At 50.6% G+C, this 12,538-nt stretch overlaps 2 long non-coding RNA genes across 2 annotated transcripts; both read right to left on the bottom strand.

Moving 5' to 3' along the window:
- Window positions 1–249: 249 nt before the first annotated feature.
- LOC122172873 (uncharacterized) lies at window positions 250–8,269 on the bottom strand. Its single transcript, XR_006173420.2, has 2 exons — window positions 6,902–8,269; window positions 250–6,391 (listed from the first exon to the last, which is right to left on the bottom strand). It is a non-coding gene; the product is annotated as an uncharacterized LOC122172873 (long non-coding RNA).
- Window positions 8,270–9,363: 1,094 nt separating this feature from the next.
- Window positions 9,364–11,029, bottom strand: LOC135980035 (uncharacterized). Its single transcript, XR_010597264.1, has 3 exons — window positions 10,903–11,029; window positions 10,306–10,401; window positions 9,364–9,597 (listed from the first exon to the last, which is right to left on the bottom strand). It is a non-coding gene; the product is annotated as an uncharacterized LOC135980035 (long non-coding RNA).
- Window positions 11,030–12,538: the final 1,509 nt, after the last annotated feature.

Below are 12,538 nucleotides of genomic sequence, written 5' to 3'. Positions count from 1 at the left end.
AATGCAGGAAGGCGTAATTTCACTTGATAACAATGTCCAGTAACAGTGTTACAGCTTTTCCATTATGCATTGTTGTGTGATGTCTGCAAGGATAAGTATCTTCCTCGTTTGTTTCATTTGCTACCAAACTGTGTCAGCTAGTGTATCAAGAGACACAAAGAGATGATATCAAGAATGTAATTTATTGACAGGTTTCAGAGTAGCAGCCGTGTTAGTCTGTATCCGCAAAAAGAACAGGAGTACTTGTGGCACCTTAGAGACTAACACATTTATTAGAGCATAAGCTTTCGTGGACTACAGCCCACTTCTTTGGATGCATATAGAGTGGAATAAATATTGAGGAGATATATATATACACACATACAGAGAGCATAAACAGGTGGGAGTTGTCTTACCAACTCTGAGAGGCCAATTAAGTAAGAGAAAAAAAACTTTTGAAGTGATAATCAAGCTAGCCCAGTACAGACAGTTTGATAAGAAGTGTGAGAATACTTACAAGGGGAGATAGATTCAATGTTATCACCTCAGTACCCACATCCCACACCAACCATCACTTTACAAGGAAATAAAGTACAGTGTATATGTGGAGGTATATTTGTAGATAGACTGACAGATTGATGGTTATGCACAGGGCTGGATGGGTAGCTAGACAGATCGATGTGTGGATAGACAGACAGACAAACATCATTGTGTACACACAGATGCAAGAGGAAGGATGACGCATTGGCCAACCTAAGACTAATGAGGTCTGAGTTCAAGTTCCTGCCATGTGACCTTGCTTAGGTCACTGAAAAACAATTTTTTTCAATGTGGGTTTGGTGCCTAAATTCCTTTAAGAATCTTGGTCGCAGGGCTTGTCTACACGTGAAATGCTATGGAGGCACCGCTGTATTCCTGAAGTGCTACAGTGTAAGCACTACCTATGCTTACGGGAGGGGTTTTCCGTTGGTGCAGATAATCAGTCTCCCCGCGAGGCGATAGCTAGGTCAACAGAAGAATTCTTCCTTGACCAAGCACTGTCTACACTGGGGGTTGGGTCGGTACAGCTATATCCCTCAGGGGAGTGGATTTTTCTAATTAAAATTCCTAGTGTAGAACAGGCCTTAGTCTCTCTGGGCCTGACTTCCCCAGCTGTAAAATGGGAATAAGAGCACGTCCCTATCTCACAGATGGGTAAGTACATTGAAGATTGTGAGATGTGCGGCTACTGAAGGAGCAATAAGAGTAGATAAGATCACGTATTACACCAAAGTAGCCACCTAGCTGTATACTTACCGGTCTACATTTGAAAAGCGAGTACTGATTTTGGATGCTTCCATTTTTCAGTTCCCAACCTGAGACCACTTCCCAGGACTGGGTTATCAGACAGCACTGAGCACCTGCCCTCTAAAACCTTTCTAAGAGGTCTCAGCTTGGGCACCCAAAAATTGAAACACCCAATACTATAGCAGAATGAGAACTCAGCTATAGTTAAGACCAGCCTTCTGTTTAAAACTTGACTGTTCTAAGTGCTCTAAAAGCTACACCACAGTTACTCAGATTGCCTCACAATTTGGTGTGCCTCATGGGGGTATGGGGCTCTGCTACAAACCCAAATTTGGGGCCATTTGATCACAGAGTTCCAGAGATACCCTAGCCCCAAAGAGCTTTTCTTAAAATTAACAGATTCTACACTTCTCCTTACCCAACATTAAATCTACAGACTGCTCTTGTCTCCTGCCTCACTATTGACAATACCCATGACAAGAAAAACCCGCTGCCCTGCTACTGACATAACCTACTCAATTTGGTATTGAAATGATGTAGCCTTAAGGGACACATGCACCTGTCAGGGATGGTCCAGATAATACTTGGTCCTGCCTCAGTGAAGGGGACTGGACTAGATGAACTATTGAGGTCCTATCCAGTGCTATATTTTTATGATTTATATCAGGAGTTCTCAACCTTTCCAGACTACTGGACCCCTTTCCAGAGGTGGATTTGGTCTTATGTACACCCAAGTTTCATGTCACTTAAAAACTACTTGCTTACAAAATCAGACATAAAAATACAAGTGTCGCAACACACTACTACTGAAAAATTGCTTACTTTCTCCTTTTTAATCATATAATTATAAAATAGATTGCAACCCTCCCATTGAGAAACACAGAGCAGTATAAAGAAGCCATTGCCTGTATATAATTTTAGTTTGTACTGACTTCGTTAGCACTTCTCATGTAGTCTGTTGTAAGACTAGGCAAATATCTAGATGAGTTGATGTACCCCTAGGGCTGCGCGTACCCCTGGTTGAGAACCATTGATTGACATGACTCCTTTCCTTCGATCACACACACTGGAGAACTGAGATCCATGTCTTGTCATATCTCAGTCACAGCGCTAGGATGCTTCTCAAACGAATCCCCAGATCTCCACATAGCACAATCACAGCACTTCCAAGCTGCTCCAACTTATTCCTCTGCCATTCCGTACATCTACCATACAGTACAGTCAATGCAGCTGGAGTGCAAGCAGATAATTCCCAGTGGTTATTACCAGCTCCAGTGGGCAGAGTTACGGTTGTGTGGGCATTTCCCTGAACTTTGTATTTCCTGGTATTCACAAGTTTGAGTTTTGCTGAATTCAACATTCTGGAATGGCACAAGCCATCATCGGGCAACCATAACTCTGTGTTAATGTAGGGTTTCTTTTGGCCATTTATTCACTAGTTAGTCTGGAAAATATTGCTGTAAAGTGTATGATTCTTATCTATCTGTTGCATGCCTTTATTTGGTTCTTGTCTAATACTGAGATTGTACGCTCCTTGGGGCAGGGAACATGTGATTCTGATTTAGTTTTGAAACACCTTGCACACTGCTGGCTGCTCTGAAAATAATAATAATAATAAACATAATAACAGTGTGATGCTAACATGTTAGCTTAATACACTGCTGGTCGGTGCTCAGATATTATGGTGATATTGATCTATACAGAATAGAATCAGAAATTGGAGCTTTATTTTGGGCCTCCTTCCACCCAAATGTGGAAGATCAATTATCCTTGTGGAAAAAAAACAGGAATAGAAATAGTGGGCATGTGAATAAAAATCTCTTCTCGCATCCCCGCTCCCAACAGAACAATATATCTGAGGGCAATTATTCTGGACCCAAAATCTCTGGCTGCACCATGAGTCTTAGTTACTTAATTGTGCGATTCTGTCATCAAGAGATCTGAAAACTCCCGGGAATTTGTCTTGGCTTTATAAGCTAGCAATAAACACTTCATCTTAAAACTCCGTCCTTTTACTAATGTAAATCCTTTGAAGTCTTTCAGTAAATGCCAGCTTTCATCAGCAGGTAGGTTTCACGGGGCTATATTTGAACCAAGCGGGAATAAATAATGGAGTAAACCACTGTATTTTCCTGAGCTAGAAGCATCTTCTTTTTAATGTAACCCTATTTTATCTTATTTATTGGTTAGTCAAAGTGAAATGTAGCTAGCAGGCCGGAAAGCTGAAATAATAGGAAGCAAATGGTGCAGAAATTATTCATGATGGACAAGATTCTGATAAATCTCTCTTGTTGGGAAGTAACCTAATCCTCATATTGCACCATTCATTTACATTGGTTAGTCATGGGATAAAGTATTAGGCAGCATTAGAGCTGGTTGGAGATTTTAAATTATAATTAATTTATATAATTTTAATGATAATTAATTAAATTTTAAATTTTGTGGGAAATTTCATGCAGCTTCCCCATCACCATTGCAGTTTTTACAAAAAAACAAAAACAAAACAGCAGCGCCCCTCCTCTCTATGTAAATATTTTGGGTTTGAAAAAATGTTATTAAAATCTGTAGGGTTTTAGGTTCCAAATTTCACAACACATTGAAAATATCCCACCCCAAATATTTGGGGTTTGTTTTCCTTTTTTTTCCCCCCTGACACATCAGAGGAAGTTAGACTACACTGAAAATTTTCTGCAAAAATGCATTTTAAATAAATTCAACCACCTCCACTCAACATGGGTACCAATATATCACATTCTGGTCCTAAACAAAACAAAGGGCTACATAGATGACAAACAGTTTTACAGAAGAGTTAGGAAACCCCAAAGTTAAAGATACAGATGCCATCTTAATTCTTTCCCCTTCTGCAGATTCATTATAAGAGTTCAGATAGTTTTAAGTCAATTGAAGTTTTGCCACTTGTCTTTAATAAGATCAGGATTTAGTGCAAAATATAGATATATATGTACCTGACATGAAAATTATCCATATATTTCTAACCAGTAAAGGAGCACTAAATGACAAACTCACTTTTCTGCAACACTGAAAAAAATGTCCATGTGGCTCCAGGCACTGTATAGTGTGGAGGTAGTGCCACATATAAGGCTGAGTTTGCTTCCACTTAAGCAGAGATTCACTGTGGTGTGCTGAGATCACTGCCTTCCATGCTGATCATATTAACTCCTTGTTTCTTTGTACTCCTCTATTAATCTGTATTTGTCCAGTTGTTGCCTCTTGACATATTTAAGCCGAAGGTACTCGTGCACAGAGGGATGAAGCTTGCCATCTTGGTCAGGTGATCTATGAGAGTCAGTTCCATCATGTGGCCATTTGAATGAGTGAAATTCTTGGCAATGGCTGCCATGGACGGAGCAGGGTCTTCAGAGGCCTGAGATGCCAAGAAGTTAGGTGCGTGGTGCCTTGGTGAAAGTGCAGAAGTCACGTGTGTCAAGCTAAGTCTGAATTTCAGTGCACATCTGGCACCACCAAACAAAGCAGGCCCTGATAGTCATAGTAGATCGTCTACTTCCGTGATAAATGCTGTGCGTCAGAATAGATGCAGTGGTGAAGAGAATTCTGAGCTGTTTGCGGGCTTGTTCGTACTTAGATGACCAAATGAATGTGGCCATTTTGTGGAGGAGAGCTCTCATGCGGGTTATTGGCTCTGAGAACCCTGGGCCGACGCAGCAGTAAAGCTGGTGAAGTCTAGGAAGTGCTGCTCTTCTTGAGGACTTCAAATTTTGTCCCATTTATGAATGGATTCCACCTTATCTGCATCAATTGTAACACCTCCTGGGGAGAGGATGTACCCCCAAAACTCTGTGGAGAGTTGGCTGGAGGTTCCGCTTTTCCAATTCTGTGTTGAGACCATGCTGCCAAAACCTCTCCGGGTTCGGATGTGGTGCACGTGCTGCTGACAGTTCTGCACAAAGAGAAGTATGTCACCTGAATAGATGCCACTGTATGGATCCACGATGTCTCCAAATACATCACTGATGAAGTGTTGCAAGGTCAGGGGATTCACAGCAGGGGGTAAGGGTTCCAAACTATCACTTTTTTCAGGAGGCGATAGTCTAAAGAGCGGCGTAGTCCCACATTTCTTCTTCCCAAAAAGGGCCTGGTCACCCGTGGGAAACGCTTATTTGCTCATAAACTCTTAGGACTGGTTTTCATGACTGTATGCAGGGAGAGCCACTAATTCTGGTTCCAACAACGCGTAAATACAGGCGAAGGCAACTTTCAACCAAGGTTGTAGGTGACTAGGGCAGTCTTAGTCCCGGTGCAGAGGCAACGAGTCCACATTTCTTTCAAAGATATCCATGTAATCCTGTTTTTTATCAGGAATGCCGGGTGTCCAAGTCAAGAATGGTGGAGTAGGTCCAGGGACGGAGGTTGGTTAAAGGAACCCCTACATTTCCATTGCACAACTCCAGTAGGAGCAGAATCGGACCAGGCTCATGTAGTGAGGCCATGGTTCACACCTGGAGTGATCTGGCCACTTACTTGCGGAGAGCCTGCTTTTCTGCAAAAAGTTGCACAACCTGATGTCACATGCTGCATCTGATAATTAGGTCCAGTGGTTGGAGTGTAGGTCACAGTGAGGTGCAGGATGGCACCTAGGCTAAGAGTGATGCTAGAATCAAGGTCCAGGGACACACCAGGATCAAAACGGAAATCAGAGTCCATCGACAAAGCAGAACCAGAGCCAGAGTCCAAGTCCAGGCCAGAGGTCGAAGCCGGGTGGTCAGAGACCAAAGATCAGCCAAGTCCATGTCAAGCTAGAGTCCAGATACAGGCTGAAGATCAAAGCCGGGTAGTCAAAATCCGAGGGGTTGGGGAATATCAGGAGGCGGCAATGCTGGAGCGCGTGGGTGGACGGCCTGGAGCAAGGCTAGAGAAGGGTAAGGAGAATACCGAGCCAGGGTTGGTAACGAACATCTGGAGCCAAGAAGGGTCATGCCAAAGTCATAGCCAGAGACCGGAGCCAAGAGTCAAACCTGAGTCAATAGCGAGGAACTGGAGGGCAGGGCAGGGTGATGCATGCAGGCAGGAACCTGGATCACTTACAGGTGCTCCCAGGCACTGCCCACCTGGAGCGCTAGAGACCCCTCATTGTGTGACTCCCTTCCTAGGAATAAAAGAAGGACAGCAGGATGACAAAGACCTGGGGTCCAGGCCAAGGGGAGCTCCCACCCAGGCTATGTGCCAGGACCCCATCACCCTCCCTGTTCATTTCACACTCAGAGACCCCCTAGCTGGAGGGGAAAATAAAGGGCAGAAAGCGAGGGTGCCCCTGGGGAAAGGCATTAGCCTAGGACCCAGTCCAGTTCCCAGATCTACACCCAGGATTGTGTGAGCCACCCCTCCCAGACCGCAATGGGTTACTGAGGATAACCCCTGGTTCTGAGGATGCTCTCATTTCTGGGCCAGCCCCATGGCCCTGACAGCCTGATTCTTCCAAAACTGGCCTCTGGGCCTGGGGGCAGGGACAGTATCTGGCCTGGCCCCAGCTCCAGGGGTCGGGGTGGGGCAGGGTGGTGAGAGCGAGGTGCTCGGCCTGGCTTTCTCTCAGTGCTGTGGGCTCTATGGCTGCTTCCCCCAGCCCTTCCCCCCCAGGCACAGTGAGACAGAGCAGTACCTGTGGCAGGGGCTGGGGGCTTCTAGTCATGTGAAGCGGGGGGTGGGTCTTCAAGGCTGCCACATGGAGCACAGCCCCTCCAGTCCTTTGGGCACCAGGCCAGATCTCCTGATAGCAAAGAGCCTGTACATCACGTTTGCTCTAATGTCCCCTTGTTGCCAGGGAACAAGGATCAAACAGAGACTCCGACACCCACGAGAACAAAGGGGATTCACGGCACCGGGAGCCAGCAAAATTTTCTCCCTACCCCCCATGTCTGAGGGACGGATTCCCCCACCCAACCCCCTAGACAAAATCTTGTCTCTTCTCCAGTGACTCCCATCCCCTCTCCCACCATTGGGGAATGAACTCCTGCCCCCACTCCTCTCAGTCCCCCCAAGAGCTGTTCTACCTCCCAACCCAGCTGGGGATAAAGGAAATAGCCTTGCTGGAGAGCTGGGTCTGCCCTGCTTTGAGCTGCTCAGGGAACAAGCTGGCACCTACCAATGGCACCTGCCTGGGTTCATCCTCTCCTTGCTCCCAGGTCAGCGCATGGGGATGGGATGGGAGTGACTGTCAAATGGCCTGGAGGAGAAAGGCCCTGGGGTTCCCTCCCCAGTTGATCCCTCTTTGGTTACCTCGTCCCCTAGCAGCTGGCCGGCTTCCCTCAGGATGGAGTAGGTGAGCAGCAGCCCAGCCTGGCTGACATGGAGCAGGGGGTGGTGTATGGCCTGCAGCGCCACCTGGAGAAAAGTTCTTTTCTGATCTTCAGAGAATATCTCACCAAAGACCTAAAACCAACAGAACCAGAGCCCTTGCAATGGCTCAGAACCAGGCTCCAAATCCCTCTGGTGGCTCACAAGGTGGAGAAGAGTCCTGGGGCAGCCAACCTTTGGGGTCCCATGGACCAAAGAACCCCCTTCAGTAAGAGGCTGCAGGCACTGAGGCCTCCAATAGCTCTTTCTGGAGCTGGATTCACCGCAGGTGCCATGAGATGCTGGAAATGTGTCTCTGCACTTTGAAACCAGCTCACCCAGACACTCTACTGCTCCCAGCAGCGATATCTCCTGCAGCTCACCCGCTAGAGGTCAGGGGTCTTTTAGATCTGGTTCATTCCCACGCCTCACCCCACTGACATTCCCAGGAGCCTCACATACTCTGCTGGAAATAAGTAGCAGGCTCTTGCCCTGTGTCCATGACACACTCACTGCAGGGGAGACAGCTCCACACCTGAGCTGCTGCAATGCACCGGCAGAGAGTCCTTACCTCTCCCACCCTGGCCAGGTTTTTGTACCCCATGCTCTCGGTATCCTGGAGCCCGTCCCGGCACCACAGCTCTCTTCCCTCGGTGATGTTGAGCCCTGGGGGAGAAAGACAGACCCATTGGGGAGGTTTGGCATTCCGCTTTCACTGCCGGTTTCCGTCAGGGTGCACACTGGCCAGGGTCCTCATGGCATCCACAGCCCGATGGAATCGCAGGGTCCATACCAGGCGGTTTAGTACCAGAAGGGGGATTTGTTTTAGTCATCACAGTAATCATGTGATCCTTAGAGTCATTGTGCTCTGGGAATGGGTGCCTGTTAATGGTGGTGTCTAATACTGAGAACCCCCCACACCCACTGAAGTCAGAATCTGTCCCTGACTACCAACTGGTGACATCCTACAAGCTTTGTGTCCATCCCCTGTGGTCCCTGCTCCTGCCCCTGCCCTCATGATGGGCTCTTTCCCTCCATGTCTCTCAATAGCTCCGTTCCTGTCCCCTCATGAGCTGGCTGCCCTGTGGGTGGGCTATTTCCCTGGGCTGGGGGACAGAGCCGGGCTCTGAAATAAAGCAGCCAATTTCCCTGACACTTTCATACTCATCTCCCTAATTCAGAGAGAGTGGAAGAGAAAGAGTCATCATCTAAGGTGGGATTGGTCTCAGAGGAGGGGGCTTCTTTCTGTAGGGTTCTATTGCCCAGCAGAGGGAGTCTCAAAGAAGGGGCCTTGTTACTATTGGTGTCCCTCTGCCCTTCTACAGTGGGTCTAAACAGAGAGGCCTTAGTCCTCTAGGCGTCCCAATGGCCAGCTGGAGCTAGTCTCCGAGAGGCTTGTTTCCATTGGGTCCCATTGCCCAGCTGGGTTCTTACCCCTCTTCTGCACCAGGAGCCTGTGCAGCCAATATATCCCACCCCTGGCTTGCCGGCTGATGTCCTCAGCTGGGTGGGATACATGGAGACCCAGCTGCAGCACAAAGTCGCCATGGAGAAGTCAGAGGTGGTCTGGTGGAAGGAGGAGAGGGGAATCCATCAACCTTCTCCCTTCAGCTCTCCAGCGCCCCTGGGCCAGAGCTCTGCTCCCACCCCTCTGTAGGAGGCGCTGGGCGAGAGGAGCGAGAGCTCTCTGCCCCCAAGGGAGCTTGGAGCAAAGGGACCAGGGCAAAGGCCCTCTATGAGCACTCGCTGCCTACCTGCTCCAGAATAACAAGGGTCCTGAGGCCAGGCACAAATCTGCCAGCCCGTGGCCTAAGGAACGCAGTCCCTTGCAGACGCAGGGGGGACCAATTAGCCACGGGATGAGGAACTTGACTCAAGCCCTGACTCTGCAGGATGCTGGGGTCAAAGGTCACTTACGTCAAATCCAGGCAGGGAGGTGGTGAATTAGAGCAGGGCAGCGCTGCTCTGTATGGCCCTAGCTCTCTCCAGGGCCCTTTTTGATTGGATCCAGACATGGATGTGCTGCGGGAGAAGGAGGCAGGGGAGGGTCAGTGGGCAGGCGTACATGCTCTACAAACGAGCCTCTCCCGGTCCCCATGGGGCTTACACCTTGCGCTCAGGGTGGAACAGCTGACCCCTGGTCGCAGAGCTTGAAAAGGGGGTCCATGACACTGCCCACGTCTTGCTGAGCACAAGCTCATCGTCTCTCCAGGCTGGGACAATGGTCAGTCTTAGGGCTGGTCCGTTTGCCCTGAACCCCTGATCCATGAACAGCACGTCAGGATCAAGGCACATGCCCTGGACCCCAGACCCCAGCTGCAAGGGCCTTGGTAGGATGGATGGAACGGCCGTGAGGACAATCCCTCCGGGAACTGCAGTGTCCCTAGGACAGAAGAGCTGATTCCCTGAGGCTCCTCCTGTATCTCAGGGTCTCCCTTGAAAGGAGCCAGAGACTTTTCTCAGAGGCCCATGTCCTGCATCTCACAGGGGTTTCAGTCTCTCAGTCCCCAGCCAGGCCTGCTGCTCACTGTTAGTGCTTAATGCAATCGGGCAGAGCGCTGGCTGACAGTCCCAGCTCCTTCCCCCTGCACTGGCAGCTCTGGGAAAGTGTGGCCGGCTGGGTCCAAGCTGGAAGGACACAATGGAAATGTGGCTCTTCTAATATCTCGTTTGCTGCCCTCCCACGGGGTTCAGGGGCAATTCCACCCCAGACCGTCCCATTCTACTCACCTCCAAGAGGTGCTGCAGCTTCTCCAAGCTGGGGGTCTCGCTCAGCAGGCCCCTGAGCATGCTGTCCAGGCTCTGCAAATAGCTCTTGTGGAGAGCCTGCAAGAGGAGGGAGCACCCGCCAGTCAAGGGACATGGGGCCACACCAGTCAGGGGACAATTAGGAGGATTCTCTAGGAGCCCTGGCAAGACTCAAAAGGCACATCCTGGCCTCTCCCATTCACATCACTCCAGAGAGACTAAGCAAAAGTTCATGGCCGGATGCCTGCTGCCTCTTCAATCCTTGCTCTTAGCAGTTCTCTGCACAGCGCCTGGTACCCAGCAGACTATGGAACAGCCAAACTGCAGTGGGTGGGAAGTAGGATCCCCGGGAGAGTCCAGGCAGCAGAGCACAGAATGAGGAGAGGAGGGAAGTCTGGGATCAGCCACGGAAGGGTAATGCAATCCCCTCTGGAGGGAAGGGGTCCCCACGGCCAGTTTCTTGCGGGCATGTTCCCAGCTCTGCTCACCCCTCCCCTATTCTCAGCAGCTCTATCAAAGGGAGGGAGCAGGGACCAGAGCCTTCTGCTCCGGGGACAGAGAAGTAGGATCAGGACCTACCCGGAAATGGGTGGTGTCGTTCCCAGTGCCCATGGTGAAGATTTGATGCAGAAGCGCGCTCAGGAGGCGAGATTCCAGCTCCAGGGACAGTGGTGGCTTCAGTTTGCTGGCAGAAGAGAGGAGCCTGTCGTACACTTTGCAGCACCAGCATGGTGCTGGCACTGGCATGGACATCACCCCCTCCCCCACAGTGATCCCCTCCCTATGGCCACTGTAACGTTCCTGGAGTGAAATCCACCCCCCAGCCAGGAAAGAGGGGACGTTCCCGCCTCCTCTGCTGGAGGATGGGAACAGGCACAGCTGGGGGTAACCTAGGCGGAGGAGGATCTGTGACTCCCAGCTCTGGGCCCGATCAGCACCAGGGTTAGGGCAGCTGGACGGGAGGGTCCTAGTACCTGAGGCTGCAAACCACGTCCATGGAGCTGGAAATGATGGAGCTCAACTCTGACACCAGAAGGGAGATTTTCAATCAGCTCCTGGGAGACCCCAAGGAAACAAAACCGTGTGTGAGACCAGGCCCCGCAGACCCACAGGCACTTCCCAGGGAGGAGCCCAAAGTGCTCTGCAGAAACAGCCAGTGTCACCCCTACCCCCAACCAGCTGGGCCCCCCATTCCTCCCATCCATCAAACTTCCTTTCCCCTCTCCCACCCAATTCCCCCCTCCCCTCCCCTCCTTTCCCCTCCGGGCTTACAATTCCCCACTGCCAGCTCCTGATCAGTGTCACAATTATCCCCTTCCCTGCTCCCCAGCCCTCACCCCAGGAACCTCTGTCCTCTGCTTCCCCCTCCAACCCAACTAACGCTTCCTCCCATGTCTGGCTCCCTCGCCCCAGGGGCCGGGCACGGGGTCCCACTCACCGCAATGCTCTCCACAAGGGCCGCTTTGGAAATATAGGGCTCCAGGGTGTCCCACCCCTGCTGCTGTGCCAAGACACACAGACTCAGCACAGCGTCGAGGAAGCGGAGCTGATGGGCCCTGTTCCCCATCAGCTAGGAGTGGGGTGGGGGGAGAGAGAGAGAGCCTGTTACATAGGGACCTCCCCGCCCAACCCAAACCAGCGCCAGGGCTCAGGACCTCCATGGGGTTGGACAGGGAAAGCCGCCCCTTCCTGAAACCAGTGTTGCCCGCCACAGATCGGGGTTGTAACTTGGACAGTGTCTGCGGGGAGCGGAAACCTTGGCCTGTGTGGGACAAATGTCCCCACTTTGGGGTGCCAGAGAACAGAGGAGACATGTCCCCCCATTGGGGGTGAGGGATTCTCTGCGACAAGACCCACCGCCTGGGTGGGGATGGAACAAGGGGCAGGACGGACTCGGTGGCAGTGCAGCTGGGGGGTTTTTGTACCTTATCTCTGCCCTGGAGATACTGCTGGATCTCTGTGATGATGTCTTGTTCAAGGGACACATCTTCCTCCTCCTCCTCTTCCTCTTTCTCATCCTCATGGGCACTGGGGGGCTCTGCACCAGGGAGGGAAGGAGAAAGTATAATCCCTTCTGCTGCTGGGGGGATGCAGTGGACAGAGAAGGCTCCATGTTTCCCCCTTCTCTTTCAGGAGCCCCATGGCAGCGCGGGCCCCACCCTGCCCCTGCGAGAGACGCCCTCAGCCCCATGAGCCTCAGGGCCCCATGGCAGTC

Source organism: Chrysemys picta, unplaced genomic scaffold, assembly GCF_011386835.1.
Source record: "Chrysemys picta bellii isolate R12L10 unplaced genomic scaffold, ASM1138683v2 scaf1646, whole genome shotgun sequence".
NCBI classification, from domain to species: Eukaryota; Metazoa; Chordata; order Testudines; family Emydidae; genus Chrysemys; species Chrysemys picta.
This window is presented reverse-complemented; position numbering and strand designations above follow the sequence as displayed.